General features: G+C 38.7%; 1 pseudogene; it reads left to right on the top strand.

The window, feature by feature from the left end:
• The first annotated feature begins 20,064 nt into the window (after positions 1 to 20,064).
• Positions 20,065 to 20,820, top strand: LOC104661610 (annotated as a pseudogene).
• Positions 20,821 to 21,499: the final 679 nt, after the last annotated feature.

The following is a 21,499-nucleotide window of genomic DNA, read 5'->3' on the forward strand; positions in this document are numbered from 1 at the left end:
ATTGCCCTGGCCAGAACTTCCAATACTATGTTGAATAGGAGTGGTGAGAGAGGGCATCCCTGTCTTGTGCCAGTTTTCAAAGGGAATGCTTCCAGTTTTTGCCCATTCAGTATGATATTGGCTGTGGGTTTGTCATAAACAGCTCTTATTATTTTGAGATATGTCCCATCAATACCTAGTTTATTGAGAGTTTTTAGCATGAAGGGCTGTTGAATTTTGTCAAAGGCCTTTTCTGCATCTATTGAGATAATCGTGTGGTTTTTGTCTTTGGTTCTGTTTATATGCTGGATTATGTTTATTGATCTGCATATGTTGAACTAGCCTTGAATCCCAGGGATGAAGCCAACTTGATGGTGGTGGATACGTTTTTTGGTGTGCTGCTGAATTCAGTTTGCCAGTATTTTATTGAGGATTTTTGCATTGATGTTCATCAGGGATATTGGTCTAAAATTCTCTTTTTTTGTCGTGTCTGCCAGGCTTTGGTATCAGGATGATCCTGGCCTCATAAAATGAGTTACGAAGGATTCCCTCTTTATCTATTGATTGGAATAGTTTCAGAAGGAATGGTACCAGCTCCTCTTTGTACCTCTGATAGAATTCGGCTGTGAATCTGTCTGGTCCTGGACTTCATTGTTATTGTGTGGGAGTCTAAGTCTCTTTGTAGGTCTCTAAGGACTTGCTTTATTAATCTGGGTGCTCCTCTATTGGGTGCATATATATTTAGGATAGTTAGCACTTCTTGTTGAATTGATCCCTTTACCATTATGTAATGGCCTTCTTTGTCTCTTTTGATCTTTGTTGGTTTAAAGTCTGTTTTAACAGAGACTAGGATTGCAACCCCTGCTATTTTTTTGTTTTCCATTTGCTTGGTAGATCTTCCTCCATCCCTTTGTTTTGAGCCTATGTGTGTCTCTGCATGTGAGATGGGTCACCTGAATACAGCACACTGATGGGTCTTGACTTCTTATCCAATTTGCCAGTCTGTGTCTTTTAATTGGAGCATTTAGCTCATTTACATTTAAGGTTATTATTGTTATGTGTGAATTTGATCCTGTCATTATGATGTTAGCTGGTTATTTTGCTCGTTAGTTGATGCAGTTTCTTCCTAGCATCATTGGTCTTTACAATTTGGCATGTTTTTGTAGCGGTTGGTACCAGTTGTTCCTTTCCATGTTTAGTGCTTCCTTTGGGAAATCTTGTAAGGCAGGCCTGGTGGTGACAAAGTCTCTCAGCATTGGTTTGTCTGTAAAGGATTTTATTTCTCCTTCACTTACGAAACTTAGTTTGGCTGGATATGAAATTCTGGGTTGAAATTTCTTTTCTTTAAGAATGTTGAATATTGGCCCCCACTCTCTTCTGGCTTGTAGAGTTTCTGCTGAGAGATCCACTGTTAGTCTGATGGACTTCACTTTGTGGGTAACCCGACCTTTCTCTCTGGCTGCCCTTAACATTTTTCCCTTTATTTCAACTTTGGTGAATCTGACAATTATGTGTCTTGGAGTTGCTTTTCTTGAGGAGTATCTTTGTGGCATTCTCTGTATTTCCTGAATTTGAATGTTGGCCTGCCTTGCTAGGTTGGGGAAGTTCTCCTGGATAGTATATCCTGAAGAGTGTTTTCCAACTTGGTTCCATTCTCCCTGTCACTATCAGGTACAGCCATCAGACATAGATTTGGACTTTTCACATAGTCCCATATTTCTTGGAGGCTTTGTTCATTTCTTTTTACTCTTTTTTCTCTAAACTTCTCTTCTCACTTCATTTCATTCATTTGATCTTTAATCACTGATACCCTTTCTTCCACTTGATTGAATCGGCTACTGAAGCTTGTGCATGTATCACGTAGTTCTCGTGCCATGGTTTTCAGCTCCATCAGGTCATTTAAGGTCTTTTCTATGCTGTTTATTCTAGTTAGCTATTCGTCTAATCTTTTTTCAAGGTTTTAGCTTCTTTGCAATGGGTTCAAACATCCTCCTTTAGCTCGGAGAAGTTTGTTATTACCGATCATCTGAAGCCTACTTCTATTAACTCATCAAAGTCATTTTCCATCAAGGTTTGTTCTGTTGCTGGCAAGAAGCTGCGTTCCTTTGGAGGAGAAGCAGTGCTCTGATTTTTAGAATTTTCAGCTTTTCTGCTCTGGTTTCTCCCCATCTTTGTGGTTTTATCTGCCTTTGGTCTTTGATGATGGTGATATACAGATGGGGTTTTTGTGTGGATGTCCTTCCTGTTTGTTAGTTTTCCTTCTAGCAGTCAGGACCTTCAGCTGCAGGTCTGTTGGAGTTTGCTGGAGGTGTACTCCAGACCCTGTTTGCCTGGGTATCACCAGCAGAGGCTGCAGAACAGCAAATATTGCAGAACAGTAAATGTTGCTGCCTGATCCTTCCTCTGGAAGCTTCATCTCAGAGGGGCACCTGGCAGTATGAGGTGTCAGTTGGCCCCTACTGGGAGGTGTCTCCCAGTTAGGCTACTCGGGGGTCAGGGACCACTTGAGAAGGCAGTCTGTCTGTTCTCAGATCTCAAACTCTGTGCTGGGAGAACCACTACTCTCTTCAAAGCTGTCAGACAGGGACGTTTAAGTCTGCAGAAGTTTCTGCTGCCTTTTATTCAGCTATGCCCTACCCCCACAGGTGGAGTCTACAGAGGCAGGCAGGCCTCCTTGAGCTATGGTGGGCTCCACCCACTACGAGCTTCTGGGCCACTTTGTTTACCTACTCAAGCCTCAGCAATGGCAGATGCCCCTCCCCCAGCCTCACTGCAGCCTTACAGTTTGATCTCAGACTGCTGTGCTAGCAGTCAGCGAGGCTCCGTGGGTGTGGGACCCTCCAAGCCAGGCGTGGGATATAATCTCCTGGTGTGCCGTTTGCTAAGATCTTTGGAAAAACGCAGTATTAGGGTGGGAGTGTCCCGATTTTCCAGGTACCATCTGTCACAGCTTCCCTTGGCTAGGAAAGGGAATTCCCCAACCCCTTGCGCATCCTGGGTGAGGCGATGCCCTGCCCTGCTTCAGCTCACACTCCATGGGCAGGACCCAGTGTCCAAAAAGCCCTAGTGAGATGAACCCGGTACCTCACTTGGACATGCAGAAATCACCCATCTTCTACATTGCTCATGCTGGGTGGGAACTGTAGACTGGAGCTGTTTCTATTCAGCCATCTTGGAACCCACTCTTCTCCCTTTCCTTCTATGCCATCATTTTTAGCCCAAATGTGTTGGCTCACTCAGGAAAATAACATGAATAAAAAAGAATAGGATAGGATTCCTTGGTTGTTTTTGTCATTTAGAACACCATCTCCCCTTTTCTGAGTTCACAGCAAGTTCTGGTTCAAATAGAAAGCCTGGCCTACAAGGGCTAGTTGTACCCTGTACAACAGTGCCCTGTTTGCCTAGTCATAGATATTATATACTTACCTGTACTCCCTTTGATTCTCATGTATTGTGCATCCACTGGATTATGTGCTCATGTGACATTGCCAACAGCTCCATGTGCACAAAGCAGCAAGGATTAGCCAATAAGCTTATTCAGCATATCTGCTCACAAGCAGGCTCTATTGGTCCACTGGATTTCATTTAGAAAACACAAGTTCAAAGACAAAGTCATTAAGAATTTCACGACGTTGATAGCAGAACATTAAACCAAGCAGGGCCCTATGCAGCAGCACAGATCTCATGCCCACTAAGCTGATCTGGAGCTTCCTCATCCCAGGCCCATTATTCAGATGGAATTTTAACTTTCTATTTTAAAGTCTAGTTTGCTTGTGGTTCTCTTTTCAATGATATATTTCTGTTTCTTAATGATCAGTTTTAGAGATTATCCAGCCATGTCTTGCTATGACAGATGAGAATTAACTCACTTCAGCTCCTCCTTTCACCTTCCACTTTTGGAACTTTATATAAACATATTTTTATTTCTTGCAACACAAATTATAAAAATATATCTTGAGTCCCCATTTTGTACATTGAGGCTATTCAGGATCATTTCCTTTACCTATTCTCCCTGTTCATATTCATGTTTTTTAATGTGTGCTTTTACTTAAACTGTATTCATTAGGCTATTAATAGGTGCTAAAACAAGTCTCAAACAATAAAACTTTACTGATTGCTCACAAAACAGCACTGGCAAGTCATTCATTGATTTAGTCTGATGGAAGCTTTATGGATACAACCACAAATCAATGCAGTTTCCATGGTAAGCATCTGCCTTTTGGCCAGCTGGAAAGGGCAAAGAGCATGGAAAAGGGTATGTGGGAGAGGTTTATGGACAAGGCCTGGAAGTGGTACTTGTCACTTCACTGTCATTTCATTGGCTGGAACTGAGTTACATGGATACACTTTACTGCAAGGGAGTTTGGGAAATATAGTCTACTCAAGTGCCCAGGAAAAAGAGGAAAACAATTCTGGTTAAAAACCAGCAGTCTTGGCCGGGCGCGGTGGCTCAAGCCTGTAATCCCAGCACTTTGGGAGGATGAGGTGGGCGGATCATGAGGTCAGGAGATCGAGACCATCCTGGCTAACACGGTGAAACCCCGTCTCTACTAAAAAAATACAAAAAACTAGCCAGGCGAGGTGGCGGGCGCCTGTAGTCCCAGCTACTCCGGAGGCTGAGGCAGGAGAATGGCGTAAACCCGGGAGGCAGAGCTTGCAGTGAGCTGAGATCTGGCCACTGCACTCCAGCCTGGGTGGCAGAGCGAGACCCCGTCTCAAAAAAAAAAAAAAAAAAAAAAAAAGCAGTCTTTATCACTCTTATACTGTCAAATTAGTAGCCTTTATATTCTCTTTGGTGATTTATTTATAGGTTGATTCTAAAAGCTGAAAATCAATATCCAGGTTCACATGAACAAAACTGCACGGTCCAGATTTTGGTACAGAGCAAAACCCACTCTAGCTAGTTTGAGTGGAAAGATGTTATGGTCCAAATGTATCTTCCCAATATACCTAGGTTGAAATCTAATCCCCAGTGTGATGATATTAGGAGGAGAGGCCTTTGAGTGGTGTATTAGTCAGTTCTTTCACTGCTATAAAGAAATACCTGAAACTAGATAATTTATAATGAAAAGAGGTTTAATTGGCTCAGTTTCACAGGCTGTACAGGAAGCATGGCAGGGGAGGCCTCAGGAAACTTACAATCATGGCGGAAGGTGAAGGGGAAGCAGGCATGTCTTATGTGGCTGGAGCAGGAGGAAGACAGCAAAGGGGGAGGTGCTATGCACTTTTAAAAAACAAATCTTGTGAGAACTCACTCACTATCATGAGAATAGCAAGGGGGAAATTCGCCCCCATGATCCAGTCAACTCCCACGAGGTGCCTCCTTCAACATTGGGGATTATAATTTGACATGAGATTTGGGTGGGAATACAACCCAAACCATATCAGGTGGTGACTAGGTCATGAGTGTAGAGCCCTCATTAATGGGTTTAGCACCCTTATAAAAAGTAGCCCCAGAGAGCTGCCTTGCCCCTTTTACCATGTGAGGACCCAGGGAGAAGGCACTGTCTGTGAACCAAGAAGTAGGCCCTCCCCAGACACTGAATCTACTGGTGCCTTGATCTTGAGTTTCCTAGCCTCTAGAGCTGTGAGAAATAAGTTTCTGTTGTTATAAGCTCCCCGGTCTATGGTATTTCATTATAGCATACCCAAATGACCAAGACACAGGAATTTATTAAGTGGATTTCAACATTATCGGGAGGACTGGACAAAGAGACTCCTGGTTGAGAGTTTAGAAACCATTTGAGAAACAGTCCCTGTGACTCTTCTGCAGTCAGGGAGCTGCTATCTCCAAAATCACACTGCCAATTCTGTGAACAGGGAGTTGTTTTTATGAGGAAGTCACTGCCGCTGCTGTCTCTGGAATCATGCAGAGCTGCTCTGAACTGACCAGCAGAATGGGTGCTCTAATCCCTGCCTCAGCAGTCCTGAAGCTTGTGGCTAGATACTTGGACCTCTGTTAATGTTGCCACAGAAAAACCAGCAATTCCACAGGATGCCAGCAGGAAATAGCACAAGCAGTAGAAACCTTATCTCCACCTTTTCCTCACCTTAGACTTCACAAACCTTGAATGAATCTAATTGGCAGGTTATAAATTACATCTAAAATTCTAGCTACAATGGAATCTGGCAAATGTATTTCTTAGTTTTCTAGGTTCTTCCATTCAGAAAAGCATACTGGAGAGAAGATGGGATGGAGACTGAGTGTCAACCCATGATAATGATTAAACTCGTTCCTTGGACTAACCATATTCTTTTATCCATGCTTAAACTGACAAACAACATTGATAGCAACAAAAACATTTTCCCTTTTAATATAATACAATAGTCTCTGATAGAAAGCAAACAAACTCACTATCTTCCCCAAAACAGATGAGACACCTAAAGTTCCATCAGTAATTACAACTATCACTTGGTGATGAGCCTTCCCTCTCTAGTTTCTGTATAATTCCATCTTTATATTTTGTAGCTCATGGGTTACGTTATAAAGTTATCCACCAAAACACATTCTGTGAAAATGGTGGGGAAATGGAAAAAAAAAAAAAAAACAAATGGAAAGGTAATTTTTTTTTTTTTAATAACGCAAGAGAGTATAGGTGGCTATTATTGTCCTCACTTCTCTAACTGGTCACAAGATTGTAGTAATCATTTGGGTATTTATCTGGTGAAGCGACCAAAAACTTTATTCCTGAGGGCTTTGAATACTGTCTCTATTGGGTCACTGTATGTTCTATTAATTTTGCCAACATCTGAAGATGCTCCAAAGGATCCCTGGGGTTCTTGACACACTTTTCCCTGCTGCCACACAAGATATAGCAACCTTAGTTCCCCTTTGCCTTTGTCTGTTGATTAGTGGCACAAAAAGAAACAGGTTCCTAGTTCTTGGTTTAGTGGAACCATTTTTAGTTACCTAGGGGAAGAATTTCTCATTTGGGCACTTATGTCTTGATGTCAGCTGAGCCCAATGAAAGGGAAAAAAAAAGTTTGTAAGGGACCATTATGTTTAATAGTGAGGGGCACCTCTCCTATTTCTGCCCCTTAGTTACTGAATACACACATTTTTGGCTGTGAGAGCAAAAGAACCATATGTTAGTCTCCAGTTCTGAGTATATACTGCATCATGCAGATGACACCCAACTCTCATAAGGTGCTGAGTCCAAAACTGAGCTGTGATTAAGCCTTCAACAGGTTTGTTCACTGTTCTATTACTCCAACTGCTTTGGGATGATGAGGTACCATGATAAGACAAGTGTATGCTGTATAAATAAGCCTATCATCCGTTGCTTTAAAATTGTTTTTTCCTGGACAGAAACAATGTTGCAAGGGATAGCGAGGGTAATTCAAGTATTCAGAAAGTCCATGGATGCTGCTGTTAGTCAAACTACAACAGGCAGAGAAGACAAATCCATATTCCAGGAAATGTCTCTTCCAGCAAGGGTAAATTGCTTCCTCCTCCATGATGGAAGGTGTCTAATAGGGTGGTTACATACTGTACTGGGCACTCAGTATTGGTCTCTGCAGTTGCGTACTCAGCAATAGTGGAAGCTAGATCAAGCTTGAAGGGAAATCCAAGCCCTTGTATAACCTCCATCCCTGCTATTGTGGCCACGTTGTTAGTGAGCCCATTGAGCAAATACTGGGGTGTCTGGGTAAAGAGGCCAATGGAGATCCATTGAATAGGCCATCTTGTCTATCTGATTATTAGCCTCATTTGCACTTGGTAAGTGTGATAGGCAGAATAATGGCCACCCCAAAGACGTCCATGTCCTAATCTTTGGACCTGTGAATGTGTTAACTTACATGGCAAAGGAACTTTGCAGATGTGATTGAGTTAAGGACCCTGAGATGGGAAGATTATCACAAGAGTCCTTGTAAGAGGCAGGCAGGAGGCCGGGCGCGGTGGCTCAAGCCTGTAATCCTAGCACTTTGGGAGGCCGAGATGGGGGGATCACGAGGTCAGGAGATCGAGACCATCCTGGCTAACATGGTGAAACCCCGTCTCTACTAAAAAATACAAAAAAAAAAAAAACTAGCCGGACGAGGTGGCGGGTGCCTGTAGTCCCAGCTACTCTGGAGGCTGAGGCAGGAGAATGGTGTGAACCTGGGAGGCAGAGCTTGCAGTGAGCTGAGATCCAGCCACTGCACTCCAGCCTGGGTGACAGAGTGAGACTCTGTCTCAAAGAAAAAAAAAAAAAAGAGGCAGGCAGTAGAGTAAAAGTCAGAGAAGGAGATGCAATGTTAGAAGCCAAGGTCAGAATGATGCAAATGCTGGCTTTGAAGATGGAAGAGAGCCATGAATCAAGGAATGCAGATAGCCTCTAGTAAGCTGAAAAAGGTAAGTATATAAATTTTCTCCTAGAGCCTCCAGAAAGAAATGCAGCCCTGCTGGCACCTTGATTTTAACTCAGTGTGACCATTTAGACTTCTGACTTCCAGAACTGTAAGAGAATACATTTGTGTTGTTTTAGGCTATTAAATTTGTGGAAATCTGTGGCAGCAATAGGAAGTGAATATAGTAATCATTGTCTTATTTCTGACTTTAGCATGAATAGCTTCTGTAGTTCTCTATTCAAAACATTTTATCATGTCGAGGAAATATTCACACATTTCTATTTTATTTGATTTTAAATTTAAATATCAAGAATGAGTGCAGAATCTGATCAAATGCTCCCCCAGAATGTACGGAGATAATCACATGTTATTTATTGTCTCTTGACATAATAAACTATATTAATGAATTTTAAGGAGTTATCCTGGTATTCCTAGAATAATCCCACTTGATCCCATTTTTAACTTTTTTGTGCTGAAATTTAAAAATATCATCTTTGAGGTGTAAATAACACCCAATAAGTTGAATTCACTTAAAGGGCACACTATTTTGTCAGTTGTATATAGCCACGAAACTGCGACCATAATCATGAGGCAAAACTTTTCCATCTGCCCCAAAAGATTCCTTATGTCCCATTATAGTACACCCTTCCCTCTACTCGGAGTCCCAGGCAACCACCGATTCTATTCCTTTACATGCTTGATTTTTTAAGATTTTACATAAATGGAGTAATACTAGATATATGTCTCTGTGTGTGTGTGTATCTATGTATCTATGTATCTATCTATACATTTCTGCCTTCTTTTCCTCTGCCTGATTTTGAGATTCTTCCATGTTTTTGTGTTTATCAGTAGTTTGTTCTGTTTTATTGCTGAGTAGTATTCCTTTGTATAAATATACTATATTTTTTTGCTTATTCATTTAGTTAAATGATGGATATTTAAGTTGATTCCAGTGTTTTGGGTATTAAGAATAAAGCTTCTGTGAACATTTACATACAGATCTTATTGTGGACAAATGCTTGGATTTCTTGTGGGTAAATACCTAGAAATGGGCTGGTGGGGTCATATAGTAGGTGTATGTTAAAATTTTAGTCAAAGGCAAAAGATTTATGCAATCTGAAGAAAAACCAGAGTATGCTGTTTAACTTAAAAAAACAAAAACAACCTGTCACTTCTTGGAAGTGGTTGTATCATTTCTCATTTCCACCAACAATGCATGAAGGTTTCAGTTGCTCCACATCCTCACCAACATTTGATATTGTCAGTCTTTTTAATTTTAAACATTCTAATGAGGGTGTTAAGAATCTTATCACAAGCTTTTGGGTTTTTCTGCGTATCTTACTTTTTTTTGTTTCTAATTTAATTTGGTTGTGGTTAGAGAAATATTCTGTATGAAAGATTTCAATTCTTTTAAATTTGAGACTTGTTTTATGCCCAGACTATGGTAAATCTCAGCAAACACATAGTGCACACTTGAAATAAATGTACATTCTGAAGTTGTTGGGTAGTGTTTTGTAACTGTTAGTTAGGTCAACATGGTGAATATTATTATTCAGATTCTTGAATAATAGCATTATTTTTACAGATCTTTACTGATGTTTCTTTTTAGCTGCTCTATCGCTTGCTGAGAGAGAGGTGTTAAAAACCTGTTGTGATTACGGAATTGTCTATTTCTCCTTTTAATTCTGTCAATTTTTGTTTCATGTATTTTGAGGCTCTGTTGATAGATACATACTCATTTATGGTTATTACGTCTCATTGGTGAATTGATCCTTTTGTCACTATAAAATTTCCCTCTTCATTTTTGGTATTGTTCTATCTTGAATTCTATTTTATGAGATATTTATATAACTAATGTAGCTCTCTTATGGCTTGCATAATATATCTTTTTGCATTCATTTAATTTCAACTTATTCCTATCTTTATATTTAAAGTGTGTTAGGTTATGTTTTTTATTGTTTATTTTTAAATGCATTTCTCTAACCTCTGTCTTTCTATTTGGATGTTGAAGCCATTCATAATTAATATAATTATTGATATGTTTGAACTTAGTTCTGCCATTTTGTTATTTGTTTTATGTTTGTCTCACTTATTTTTTGTTTCTATTTTCCTGTTTTTCTACTTTCTTCTGGATTGCTCAAGCATTTTTAATTCATTTTATGTATTTATTAATTTTTAATCTATACCTCTTTGTTTTTTAAAATTTTATTTTTGTCATTGTTCTAAGCATTACAACATATCATTAACTTTTCTCAATCTATTTAAGATTACTATTGTACCACTTTACATAAAATATAGGCACCTTGTGACTCTATAGATTAATTTATGACCTCACCTGCATTTATGTTACAGTTGTATTATATACATTATAAACTGCACAAGAGAATTTCACAATTTTTCCTTATTCATATTTATTTGAAAGAAATTATTGGAAAAATAGACTTCTATATTTACTCAGATTTACTCAGATACTCACTGTTTCTGTTGGTCTCCATTTATTCCTAAAGATCTGAGTTTACCTCTGGTATCATCTCTCATAAGCCAGAATTAATGACTAGAAGAAATTCATTTACTTTTCTTTTATCTGAAAATGTATTTTGCTTTTACTTTTCAAGTTTAACTAGATATAAAATTCCGTGTTGATAGTTTTCTTATTTCGGCACTTTAATGATGTTGTTCTCCAGTCTTCTGACCTCTGACATCTGAGCAGTCTATAGTCATTTAAACTGTTGTTGTCCAGATAAAAATGTAACATTTCATTTTTGTCTGTCTGCTTTCAAGATTTTCTCTTTTTCCTTGGGTCCAGTGGGTTGACCATGATGTTACCAAGAAAGTTTTTATTTAAATATTTTCTCTTTGGTGCTTGCTGAGCTTCTTAGTTTTGCACATTCACATCTTATACCAAATGTAGAGAGTTTTCAGACCTTTTTCTCTAAATGTTTTTTTCTGCTCCATTCTCTTCTTCTTCTTCTATTGAAATTATTCCACATGTCTTTGAGGTGCTCTTGTCCCCTCTTCTTCAGATTGGTTGATTTCCTTAAGTTCACTGATTCTTTCCTCTGTCATCTCCATTTTGCAAATAGGCCCATCCAGTGAATTTTATTTTAGATATTAAATATTTCAGATAAAATCTCTTTTTGGTTATTTTATTTTATTTTTTCTCTGTTGAGATTTCTGATCTTTTCATTTATTTTGAGAAGGTTCCATTTACCCCACTGCGCATAGGTATAATGGCTGCTTTAAAGTCTTTATCTGATCATTCTAACACCTGGTTCTTCTCAGGACTGAACCCCAGTTAGTTGCTTTTTCCCTTGAGAATGGGTCACACTTTTCTGGTTCTTTGTATGTTAATTATTTTAAATTGTATTCTAGATCTTTTGAATGTTATGTTGTGGAGGCTCTGGAGTTTGTTATATTGTTCCAAATAGTGTTGATGTGTTGTTTTATGAAGCAATTAACTTGGGAGAGTCATACTTCAAAGTCTCTCTTGCCTGTAGCGTGTGGAAATTCAGATCTCAGTTCAGACCGCCTCCAGTCTGCCCTGTACGTAAGTGTTTCAGGGGAACCAGACTGGACAGAGTTCATATACAGATTTTGGGATTCTTCCTCTTTGGTTTTCTCCTTTCTAGGGTATCCTCTCTCTTTGGCAGCTCTGGTTTCCCCAGTATCCTTTCTTTAGTTCCTTCAGCGAGAATGATGATATGCTTTTCTATTGGAGTTTCTGCTGCCGAGTACCACCACAACAGCTGCTGCTACTCCCAGAGTCAAGCCACAAAACATGAATTTTATCCCACATCTGCTACTGCCTCCTCTCATTGATCGCTTTTCAATGGCAGGGTAGTTGGCTTATTTTTTACTTTTAACTTTTTTCCCCAGAGATTGTAGTTGTCATTTATGGAAAGATTGATTTGTTAGGTGTTTTACTCCTTCATATCAGAGGTAGAAATAGTGATGTTTTATTCTTAATGTGCTCATGATTTTTGCTAATTTTTCATTTCATATTTGGACATATATCTCCCTAAATGAAATTGATACAGAATTTCCTTTTGTGTGTGTTTGTGTTTGTGTTCATGTGCAGTCCTTCTCAAGTTATTTTTTTCTTTCATTTTTTTTTTCTTTTGAGACAGTCTTACTCTGTTGCCCAGGCTGGAGTGCAGTGATATGATCACAGCTCACTGTAGCCTCAATCTCCCTGGGCTCAGTTAATTCTCCCATCTCAACCCCCTGAGTAGCTGGGACTACAGGCGTGCACCACCATGTGTGGCTAAGTTTTCTATTTTTTGTAGAGATGGGGTTTTGCCATGTTTCCCAGGCTGGTCTAGAACTCCTAGGTTCAAGCGATCTGCCTGCCCTGGCCTCCCAAAGTGCTGGGAGTACAGGCACGAGCCACCACACCTGGCCTCTTTCTCAAGTTTTGATATTAATATTATACATACATCATAAAAAGAATTTGAAGATTTTCCTTCTTTTTCCAATGCTCTGGAATAGTTTAAAGAGTATTGTAATCATCTGCTCTTTAAAACTTGGATATAATGTCTCTGTAACACTATGTAGGCTGTGAAATTTTAGGGGGAAACTATTTTATTACTTCATTTAAGGTTTTCCTTCTTTTTCCAATGCTCTGGAATAAACAGTATTGTAATCATCTGCTCTTTAAAACTTGGATATAGGCTGGGCATGGTGGCTCATGCCTGTAATCCCAGCACTTTGGGAGGCCGAGGGGGGAGGATCATGAGGTCAGGAGATCGAGACCATCCTGGCTAACACAATGAAACCCCATCTCTACTAAAAATACAAAAAATTAGCCAGGCGTGGTGGTGGGCGCCTGTAGTCCAAGCTACTTGGGAGACTGAGGCAGGAGAATGGCGTGAACCCGGGAGGCGGCCCTTGCAATGAGCAGAGATTGCATCACTGCACTCCAGCCTGCGGGACAGAGTGAGACTCCATCTCAAACAACAACAACAACAACAAACTTGGATATAGTGTCTCTGTAACACTATGTAGGCTGTGAAATCCTAGTGGGGAGCTATTTTACTACTTCATTTCCTTTCTGGAAATTTGTTTATTTTGACTTTCTATCACTTCTGAGGTTAATTGTAGCAAGTTATGAATTTTTAAAAAAATTCATTTCTTCTAGGTTTGAAATCTGCTTGAGTTTTACAAATAACTCCTTATATTAATAGTTGTTTGTGAATTTTTTTCTTGCTGATTTGTTTGAGTTCTCTGTAGAATCTGGACATTAATCCTTTATCAGAGGTATAGTTTGCAAATATTTTCTCCCATTCTTTAGGTTGTCTGTTTATTCTGTTGATTCTTTCTTTTGGTGTGCAAAAGCTTTTTAGTTTAATTAGGTTCATTTATTTATTTTTGTTTTTTGTTGCATTTGCTGTTGGGATCTTTGTCATAAATTCTTTAGGCCAATGTCCAGAAGAGTTTTTCCTAGGGTTTCTTCTATAATCTTTATGTTTGCAGGTCTTAGATTTAATCTTGAGATAATTTTTGTATATGGTGAGAGATGGCGATCCAGTTTCACGCTTCTGTATGTGGCTAAACAATTTTCCCAGCACTATTTATTGAATAGGGTGTCCTTTCCTTAGTATACGTTTTTGTCTTTGTTGAAGATCAAATAATTCCATTCAAAATGGGCAAATGACATGAACATACATTTCTCAAAAGAAGATATACAAATGGCCAAGAAACATATGAAAAAATGCTCAACATCACTAATCATTGGGGAAATGCAAATTAAAACCACAATGAGATACTATCTTACCCCAGCCATAGTGGTCATTCTTAAAAAGTTAAAACTCGAGAGATATTGGTGTGGACGTGGTGAAAAGGGAACACTTATACACTGCTGGTGGGAATGTAAATTACTACAACTATTATGGAAAACAGTATGGAGATTTCTCAAAGAACTAAAACTAGATCTACCATTTGATCTATTCCCACTGGTGTAATGCCTACATAACACAGCTGAACTTCTATCTGTCCTAACTCTGCTTATCTTTAAGAAACAGGACACCTGTGATAAAAATGGTCCCTTTGTAACCACAGCAGCTGAGATGGTTAGAACCAAGATAGACGAGGAGTGACTTCAAAAGTACCTCAGGCTTTATTATAATCACATTTCCATGCTAAACAATACTCATACCAGTGCCATGATGATTGACAGTCACTATGACAATGACCAGAAGAAGCCATAAAAGGACAAAAACAAAGGCAGCATTCCACCTTTTTTTTTTTTTGACATGGAGTCTCCCTCTGTTGCCTAGGCTGGACTGCAGTGGCACCATCTGTATATATATCTGAAGTGTATATATATACATACACACACATACACCTCCACCCCCGCCCCCCCCCCCACACCATGGAATGCTATTCAGCCATAAATAATGAAATAATGTCTTTTGCAGCAACTTGGATGGAATTGAAGCCTGTCATCCTAAGTGAAATAACTCAGGAACTGAAAACCAAATACTGCATGTTCTAAGTGGGAGCTAAGCTATGGGTACCCAGTGGCATACAGAGTGGTATAATGGACATTGGAGACTCGGAAGTGGGGAGGTTGGGAGGGGGTAAGGGATGGAAAATTACCTATTGAGTACAATGTACACTATTTGAGTGACGAGTACACTAAAAGCTCAGACTTTACCGCTATATGATTCATCCACGTGACCAAAACCCACTTGTACCCCTAAAGCTATTGAAATTAAAAAAAAATTACTTATGAAGTTCTTTCACGTTTGTCATTTTCTGGACCTGCACATGGTTTGTGTGAGTGTGTGTGTGTGTGTATGTATGAGAAGAATTTTAACTCAAATTCAATTAGCTTAATAAGTATAGGGTTATCAGTATAAATATTATTTATTTCTCATGATTGAGATTTGGTAGTTCATGTCTTTCAAATAATTTGTCCATTATATCTATGTTTTTCAATTTATTGGCCTAAAATTGTCCACAGTATCCTCTTTTTTCCTCTTCATATCTTTAGAAGCCATGGTCATGCCACTTTTCTCATTCCTGATACTGGTAATTTGTGTCATCTCTGTTTCTTTTTTCTGTATTAGTCTAGCTAGAAATTTGTCAATTTTACTGATATTATCAAAGAGCCAACTTTTGGTTTCATAATTTTCTGTATTATTTTTCTGATTTCTATTTCATTGAATTCCACTTGATTTTTCGTTATTTTCTTTATTCCCGTTACACTGGGTTGGATTTAATCTTCTTTTCTAGTTTCTTAAGGTGGAAGATGAGGCCATTGACTTGAGACTTGTCCTCTTTACTAATATAGGCATTTAGTGCCATATATTTCCCCTTAATTTATGCTTCAGTAACATTCTGTAGATTTTGCTCTGTTGTGTTTTCATTTTCATTCAGTGAAAAATGCTTTACAATTTCTTTTGATTTATTCTTTGACCTATGGATTATTTAGACTTACAGCATTTGGTTTCTAAATAGAGATTTTCTAGTTATTTTTCTATTTTTGATTTCTAATCTGATTCTATTGTGGTCAGATAAAAAAACTTGGTATTTCTCTAATACTATTAAATTTATTGAGACTTTATAGGGTCTCACAAAAGTAAAGCCTCATAAAAAATATGGTCTCTCTTGGTAAATTTTCTGTGCATAACTTGTTCCATTAGTGAGATAAATAACAAGGATGTCCCACCTCAAGTTGTACAGCTCACTTTGGTGATATTTCTGCCAATGATGCAAAAACTAAAATACACCATGGAGAAACTTAAGACAAATCTATGTTGAGGGACATATTATGAAATAACCATCCTATAATCTTCAAAAAAGTCATGATTATGAAATGCAAGGAAACAAAGAAATTGTTATGGACTAAAGGAGACTAAAGAGACATGACATCTAAATCCATCGTGAGTTTCTGGACTATAATATTTTACAGTAAAGGACATTATTAAGACAACTAACCATGAATGAGATCTGAAGATGAGATAATAGTAATAATGGTAGCATTAATTTCCTGACCTTGATGATCTCATTAGGTTATATTGCAGAATATCCTTGTTATAGGCAATACGTACATACAAAAGTGTTCAGTGAGCAAGGGCATCTTGTTGGAAATTGCCTCTCAAATAATTTAGAGAAAAAAAGATTTGCTTCATTTGGGCAACTTTCTTGAAAATTTGAGATTTTTTCCAAACTAAAAAAATTGCAGATGAAGAAACAGGAAAGACCTCAATTAGAAACAAGTCCATGGACAACCTAGGGCAGGGGTCCTCAACCCCAGGACTGAAGACCAGTACCAGCCCATCGCCTGTTAGGAACTGAGCTGCACAGCAGCAGGTGAGCAACAGGTGAGTGAGCATTACTGCCTGAGTGCCGCCTCCTGTCAGATCAGTGGCAGCATTAGATTCTCACAGGAGTGTAAACCCTATTGTGAACTGCACATGCGAGAGGTGTAGGCTGCATGCTCCTTATGAGAATCTAATACCTGATGATCTGAAGTGAAACAGTTTCATCCTGAAACTGTTCCCCACCCCCACCCTCATCCGGGGAGAACTTGTCTTCCACGAAACCAGTCCCTACTGCCAAAAGGGTTGAGGACTGGTGACCTAGGGATAAAGATTTTCAAATAAGGATTTAAAAAATTTTAATAATGGCTCTTCCCACCAATTTTCCAAAATTGGTCAAAATCAGTAAGTCACACATATAGAAAGCTCAGTGAATCTCAATCAAGATAAATACAGGGAACATCACACCTAGGCATTTTGATAGTCCAACTTCTGAAAGTTAAAACTGGATAGGTTCAACATATGCAAATCAATAAACGTAATCCAGCATATAAACAGAACCAAAGACAAAAACCACCTGATTATCTCAATAGATGCAGAAAAGGCCTTTGACAAAATTCAACAGCCCTTCATGCTAAAAACTCTCAATAAACTAGGTATTGATGGAACGTATCTCAAAATAATAAGAGGTATTTATGACAAACCCACAGCCAATATCATACTGAATGGGCAAAAACTGGAAGCATTCCCTTTGAAAACTGGCACAAGACAAGGATGCCCTCTCTCACCACTCCTATTCAACATAGTGTTGGAAGTTCTGGCTAGGGCAATCAGGCAAGAGAAAGAAATCAAGGGTATTCAGTTAGGAAAAGAAGAAGTCAAATTGTCCCTGTTTGCAGATGACATGATTGTATATTTAGAAAACCCCATCATCTCAGCCCAGAATCTCCTTAAGCTGATAAGTAACTTCAGCAAAGTCTCAGGATACAAAATTAATGTGCAAAAATTACAAGCATTCTTATACACCAGTAACAGACAAACAGAGAGCCAAATCATGAATGAACTTCCATTCACAATTGCTTCAAAGAGAATAAAATACCTAGGAATCCAGCTTACAAGGGATGTCAAGGACCTCTTCAAGGAGAACTACAAACCACTGCTCAGTGAAATAAAAGAGGACACAAACAAATGGAAGAACATACCATACTCATGGATAGGAAGAATCAATATCTTGAAAATGCCCATACTGCCCGAGGTAATTTATAGATTCAATGCCATCTCTATCAAGCTACCAATGAGTTTCTTCACAGAATTGGAAAAAACTACTTTAAAGTTCATATGGAACCAAAAAGGAACCCGCATTGCCAAGATAATCCTAAGTCAAAAGAACAAAGCTGGAGGCATCAGACTACCTGACTTCAAACTATGCTACAAGGCTACAGTAACCAAAACAGCATGGTACTGGTACCAAAACAGAGATATAGACCAATGGAACAGAGCAGAGTCCTCAGAAAGAATACCACACATCTACAGCCATCTGATCTTTGACAAACCTGACAAAAACAAGAAATGGGGAAAGGATTCCCTATGTAATAAATGGTGCTGGGAAAATTGGCTAGCCATAAGTAGAAAGCTGAAACTGGATCCTTTCCTTACTCCTTATATGAAAATTAATTCAAGATGGATTAGAGACTTAAATGTTAGACCTAATACCATAAAAACCCTAGAAGAAAACCTAGGTAATACCATTCAGGACATAGGCATGGGCAAGGACTTCATGTCTAAAACACCAAAAGCAACAACAACAAAAGCCAAAATTGACAAATGGGATCTAATTAAACTAAAGAGCTTCTGCACAGCAAAAGAAACTACCATCAGAGTGAACAGGCAACCTATAGGATGGGAGAAAATTTTTGCAATCTACTCATCTGACAAAGGGCTAATATCCAGAACCTACAAAGAACTCAAACAAATTTACAAGAAAAAAACAACCCCATCAAAAAGTGGGCAAAGGATATGAACAGACATTTCTCAAAAGAAGACATGCATACAGCCAACAGACACATGAAAAAATGCTCGTCATCACTGGCCATCAGAGAAATGCAAATCTAAACCACAATGAGATACCATCTCACACCAGTTAGAATGGCAATCATTAAGAAGTCAGGAAACAACAGGTGCTGGAGAGGATGTGGAGAAATAGGAACACTTTTACACTGTTGGTGGGATTGTAAACTAGTTCAACCAGTATGGAAAACAGTATGGTGATTCCTCAAGGATCTAGAACTAGAAGTACCATATGACCCAGCCATCCATTATTGGGTATATAAAGGATTATAAATCATGATGCTATAAAGACACATGCACACGTATGTTCATTGCGGCACTATTCACAATAGCAAAGACTTGGAATCAACCCAGATGTCCATCAGTGACAGACTGGATTAAGAAAATGTGGCACATATACATCATGGAACACTATGCAGCCATAAAAAAGGATGAGTTTGTGTCCTTTCTAGGGACATGGATGCAGTTGGAAACCATCATTCTCAGCAAACTATCGCAAGAACAGAAAACCAAACACCGCATGTTCTCACTCATAGGTGGGAACTGAACAATGAGATCACTTGGACTCGGGAAGGGGAACATCACACACTGGGGCCTATTATGGGGAGGGGGGAGGGGGGAGGGATTGCACTGGGAGTTATACTTGATGTAAATGACTAGTTGATGGGTGCTGACGAGTTGATGGGTGCAGCACACCAGCATGGCACAAGTATACATATGTTACAAACCTGCATGTTGTGCACATGTACCCTAGAACTTAAAGTATAAAAAAAAAAAAACAAAAACTGGAAAAAATTTCTTAAAAGTAACCAAATAAAAATGCACATTATATATGGGAGAACAATGATAAGAATTATAGCTGGCTTCTCATCATAAAAATTGAAAGCCAGAAGACAATGGAATAACATCTTTAAATTGCAGAAAGAAATATATTATCAATGTTGGATTAAATATTCAGTGAAGATAGCTTTCAGAAATGAAGACAAATAAAGGTATATTAAGTTAAACATAAAAGCAGAGAGAATTTTCCAACAGCATACTTGTACTACACTAAATGCTAAAGGAAGTTCTTTAAGCTGAAGAGAGATGCTACTAGAGAGAATCTGGATCTACAGAAAGGATTGAAGAATATGGCATATGGAAAACGTGAATAAATATAGCCCTATGTTTTTATTTTCTTGAATTATTCAAAAGTTCACATTTTCATTTAAAACTAATAACATTGTATTGTGGAGTTTATAATTCATGCAGAAATATGTATATGGCAATAATAACACAAAAGATGGATTGCAGGTAAATGAGGTTATACTATGTTAAGTATCTCAGATTATGTGTATGGTATATTATTTCAAGATAAAGTCTGATAAGAATGCCTATTGTAACCTCTAAAGCAATTACTAAAATAAAAAGTACAGGTAGTTGTCACACTAGAAAGATGGTGGAGCAAGAGCAAAGAAAAATCCCTTTGGTTCCAGAAAATCTCCTGAAAAACAGGAAGGCTTATCAAGCCCTCAAAGCCACCCAGGCAAAGCAGGCACTTTTGGCAAAGAAGGAGCAGAGGAAAGGAAAAGGGCTCAGGTTTAAGTGACTGGAATCATTTCTACATGATTCCTGGAGGCAGAAACGTGACAAGGTGTGTCTCAGACGACTAGAAGTGAAACCTCATGCCTTGGAATCACCAGATAAACATTCCTTGGCCTTCACTGTACACATCGAAAGGATTGATGGCATGTTTACTGGTGCAGAGAACCATTGCAAGACTTTGCCTAAAGAAACTTTTTAGTGGTGTCTTGTAAAAGTCACCCCCCAGAACCTAAAAATGCTGCATATAGTAGAACCTTATGTGACCTAGGGATTTCCAAATCTGAAGTCTGTCCGGGAACTCATTTTCAAACGTGGACAAGCCAAGGTCAAGAATAAGACCATCCCTCTGACAGACAACACAGTGATTGAGGAGCACCTAGGGAAGTTTGAAGTTTGGTGTCATTTGCTTGGAAGACCTCATTCATGAAATTGCCTTCCCAGGGAAGCACTTCGAGGAGATCTCATGGTTCTTGTGCCCTTTCTACCTCTCAGTGGCCTGTCATGCTACCAAAAATAGAGTGGGCTTCCTCAAGGAGATGGGCACACCTGGCTATGGCGTGAACACATCAATCAGCTCATCCGCCAGCTGAACTAGACCCAGGTGTCAAACTGCAGTAAATTTTTATCAGTGAAGTGGAAGCATGTGTTTTTGTTTTTTTGGGGGGAATTTTTATCAAGTATCTTCAGAGAAGATTATTTCCTGCTTTATCTTCAAAAACTGGAAAGGAAGGGTCAAAGAAAGACTAGCTATGTTCATGGCAAGCACCTCTCATCACAGTCCAGTTCCAAGGAAAAATTACAGCGTTTTCTACATTGGCTGTTGCCTCGTCTGAAATCAGCATATTCCATGGACGAAGGAAACCTGCTTTGTTGCATCTTCTATCCTAGGGTTTAATGTTGGTAAATGAATAACTCTAGCATTTGTACAAGGCTCACTAAGACTCCTGCAGCAGTCAATCAAGCCCAGGGACGTAATTGAATCTGGAGATTCCTGGGACCTTGTTTTGAAAAAGACTTGAAATACACATAGGAAGAAAGGTACAAAAATAAATGTTCACTCGTCTCTGCAAAAAACAAACAAACAAACAAACAAAACCACAAAGAGGTATGATTAAAAAGCCAATAGAGAAAACAGAATACTAAAAAGTACTCAATTAAGACAGGAAAGGAGAAACAAAAGAATGAAGAATAGAGGGAACAGATAAAACAAGTAGCAAGATAGTAGAATTAAAGCAAACCACATCAATAATTTAATTAATAAAAGACTAAGCACT

This window comes from Rhinopithecus roxellana, chromosome 14, assembly GCF_007565055.1.
Source record: "Rhinopithecus roxellana isolate Shanxi Qingling chromosome 14, ASM756505v1, whole genome shotgun sequence".
Classification (NCBI taxonomy): Eukaryota; Metazoa; Chordata; class Mammalia; order Primates; family Cercopithecidae; genus Rhinopithecus; species Rhinopithecus roxellana.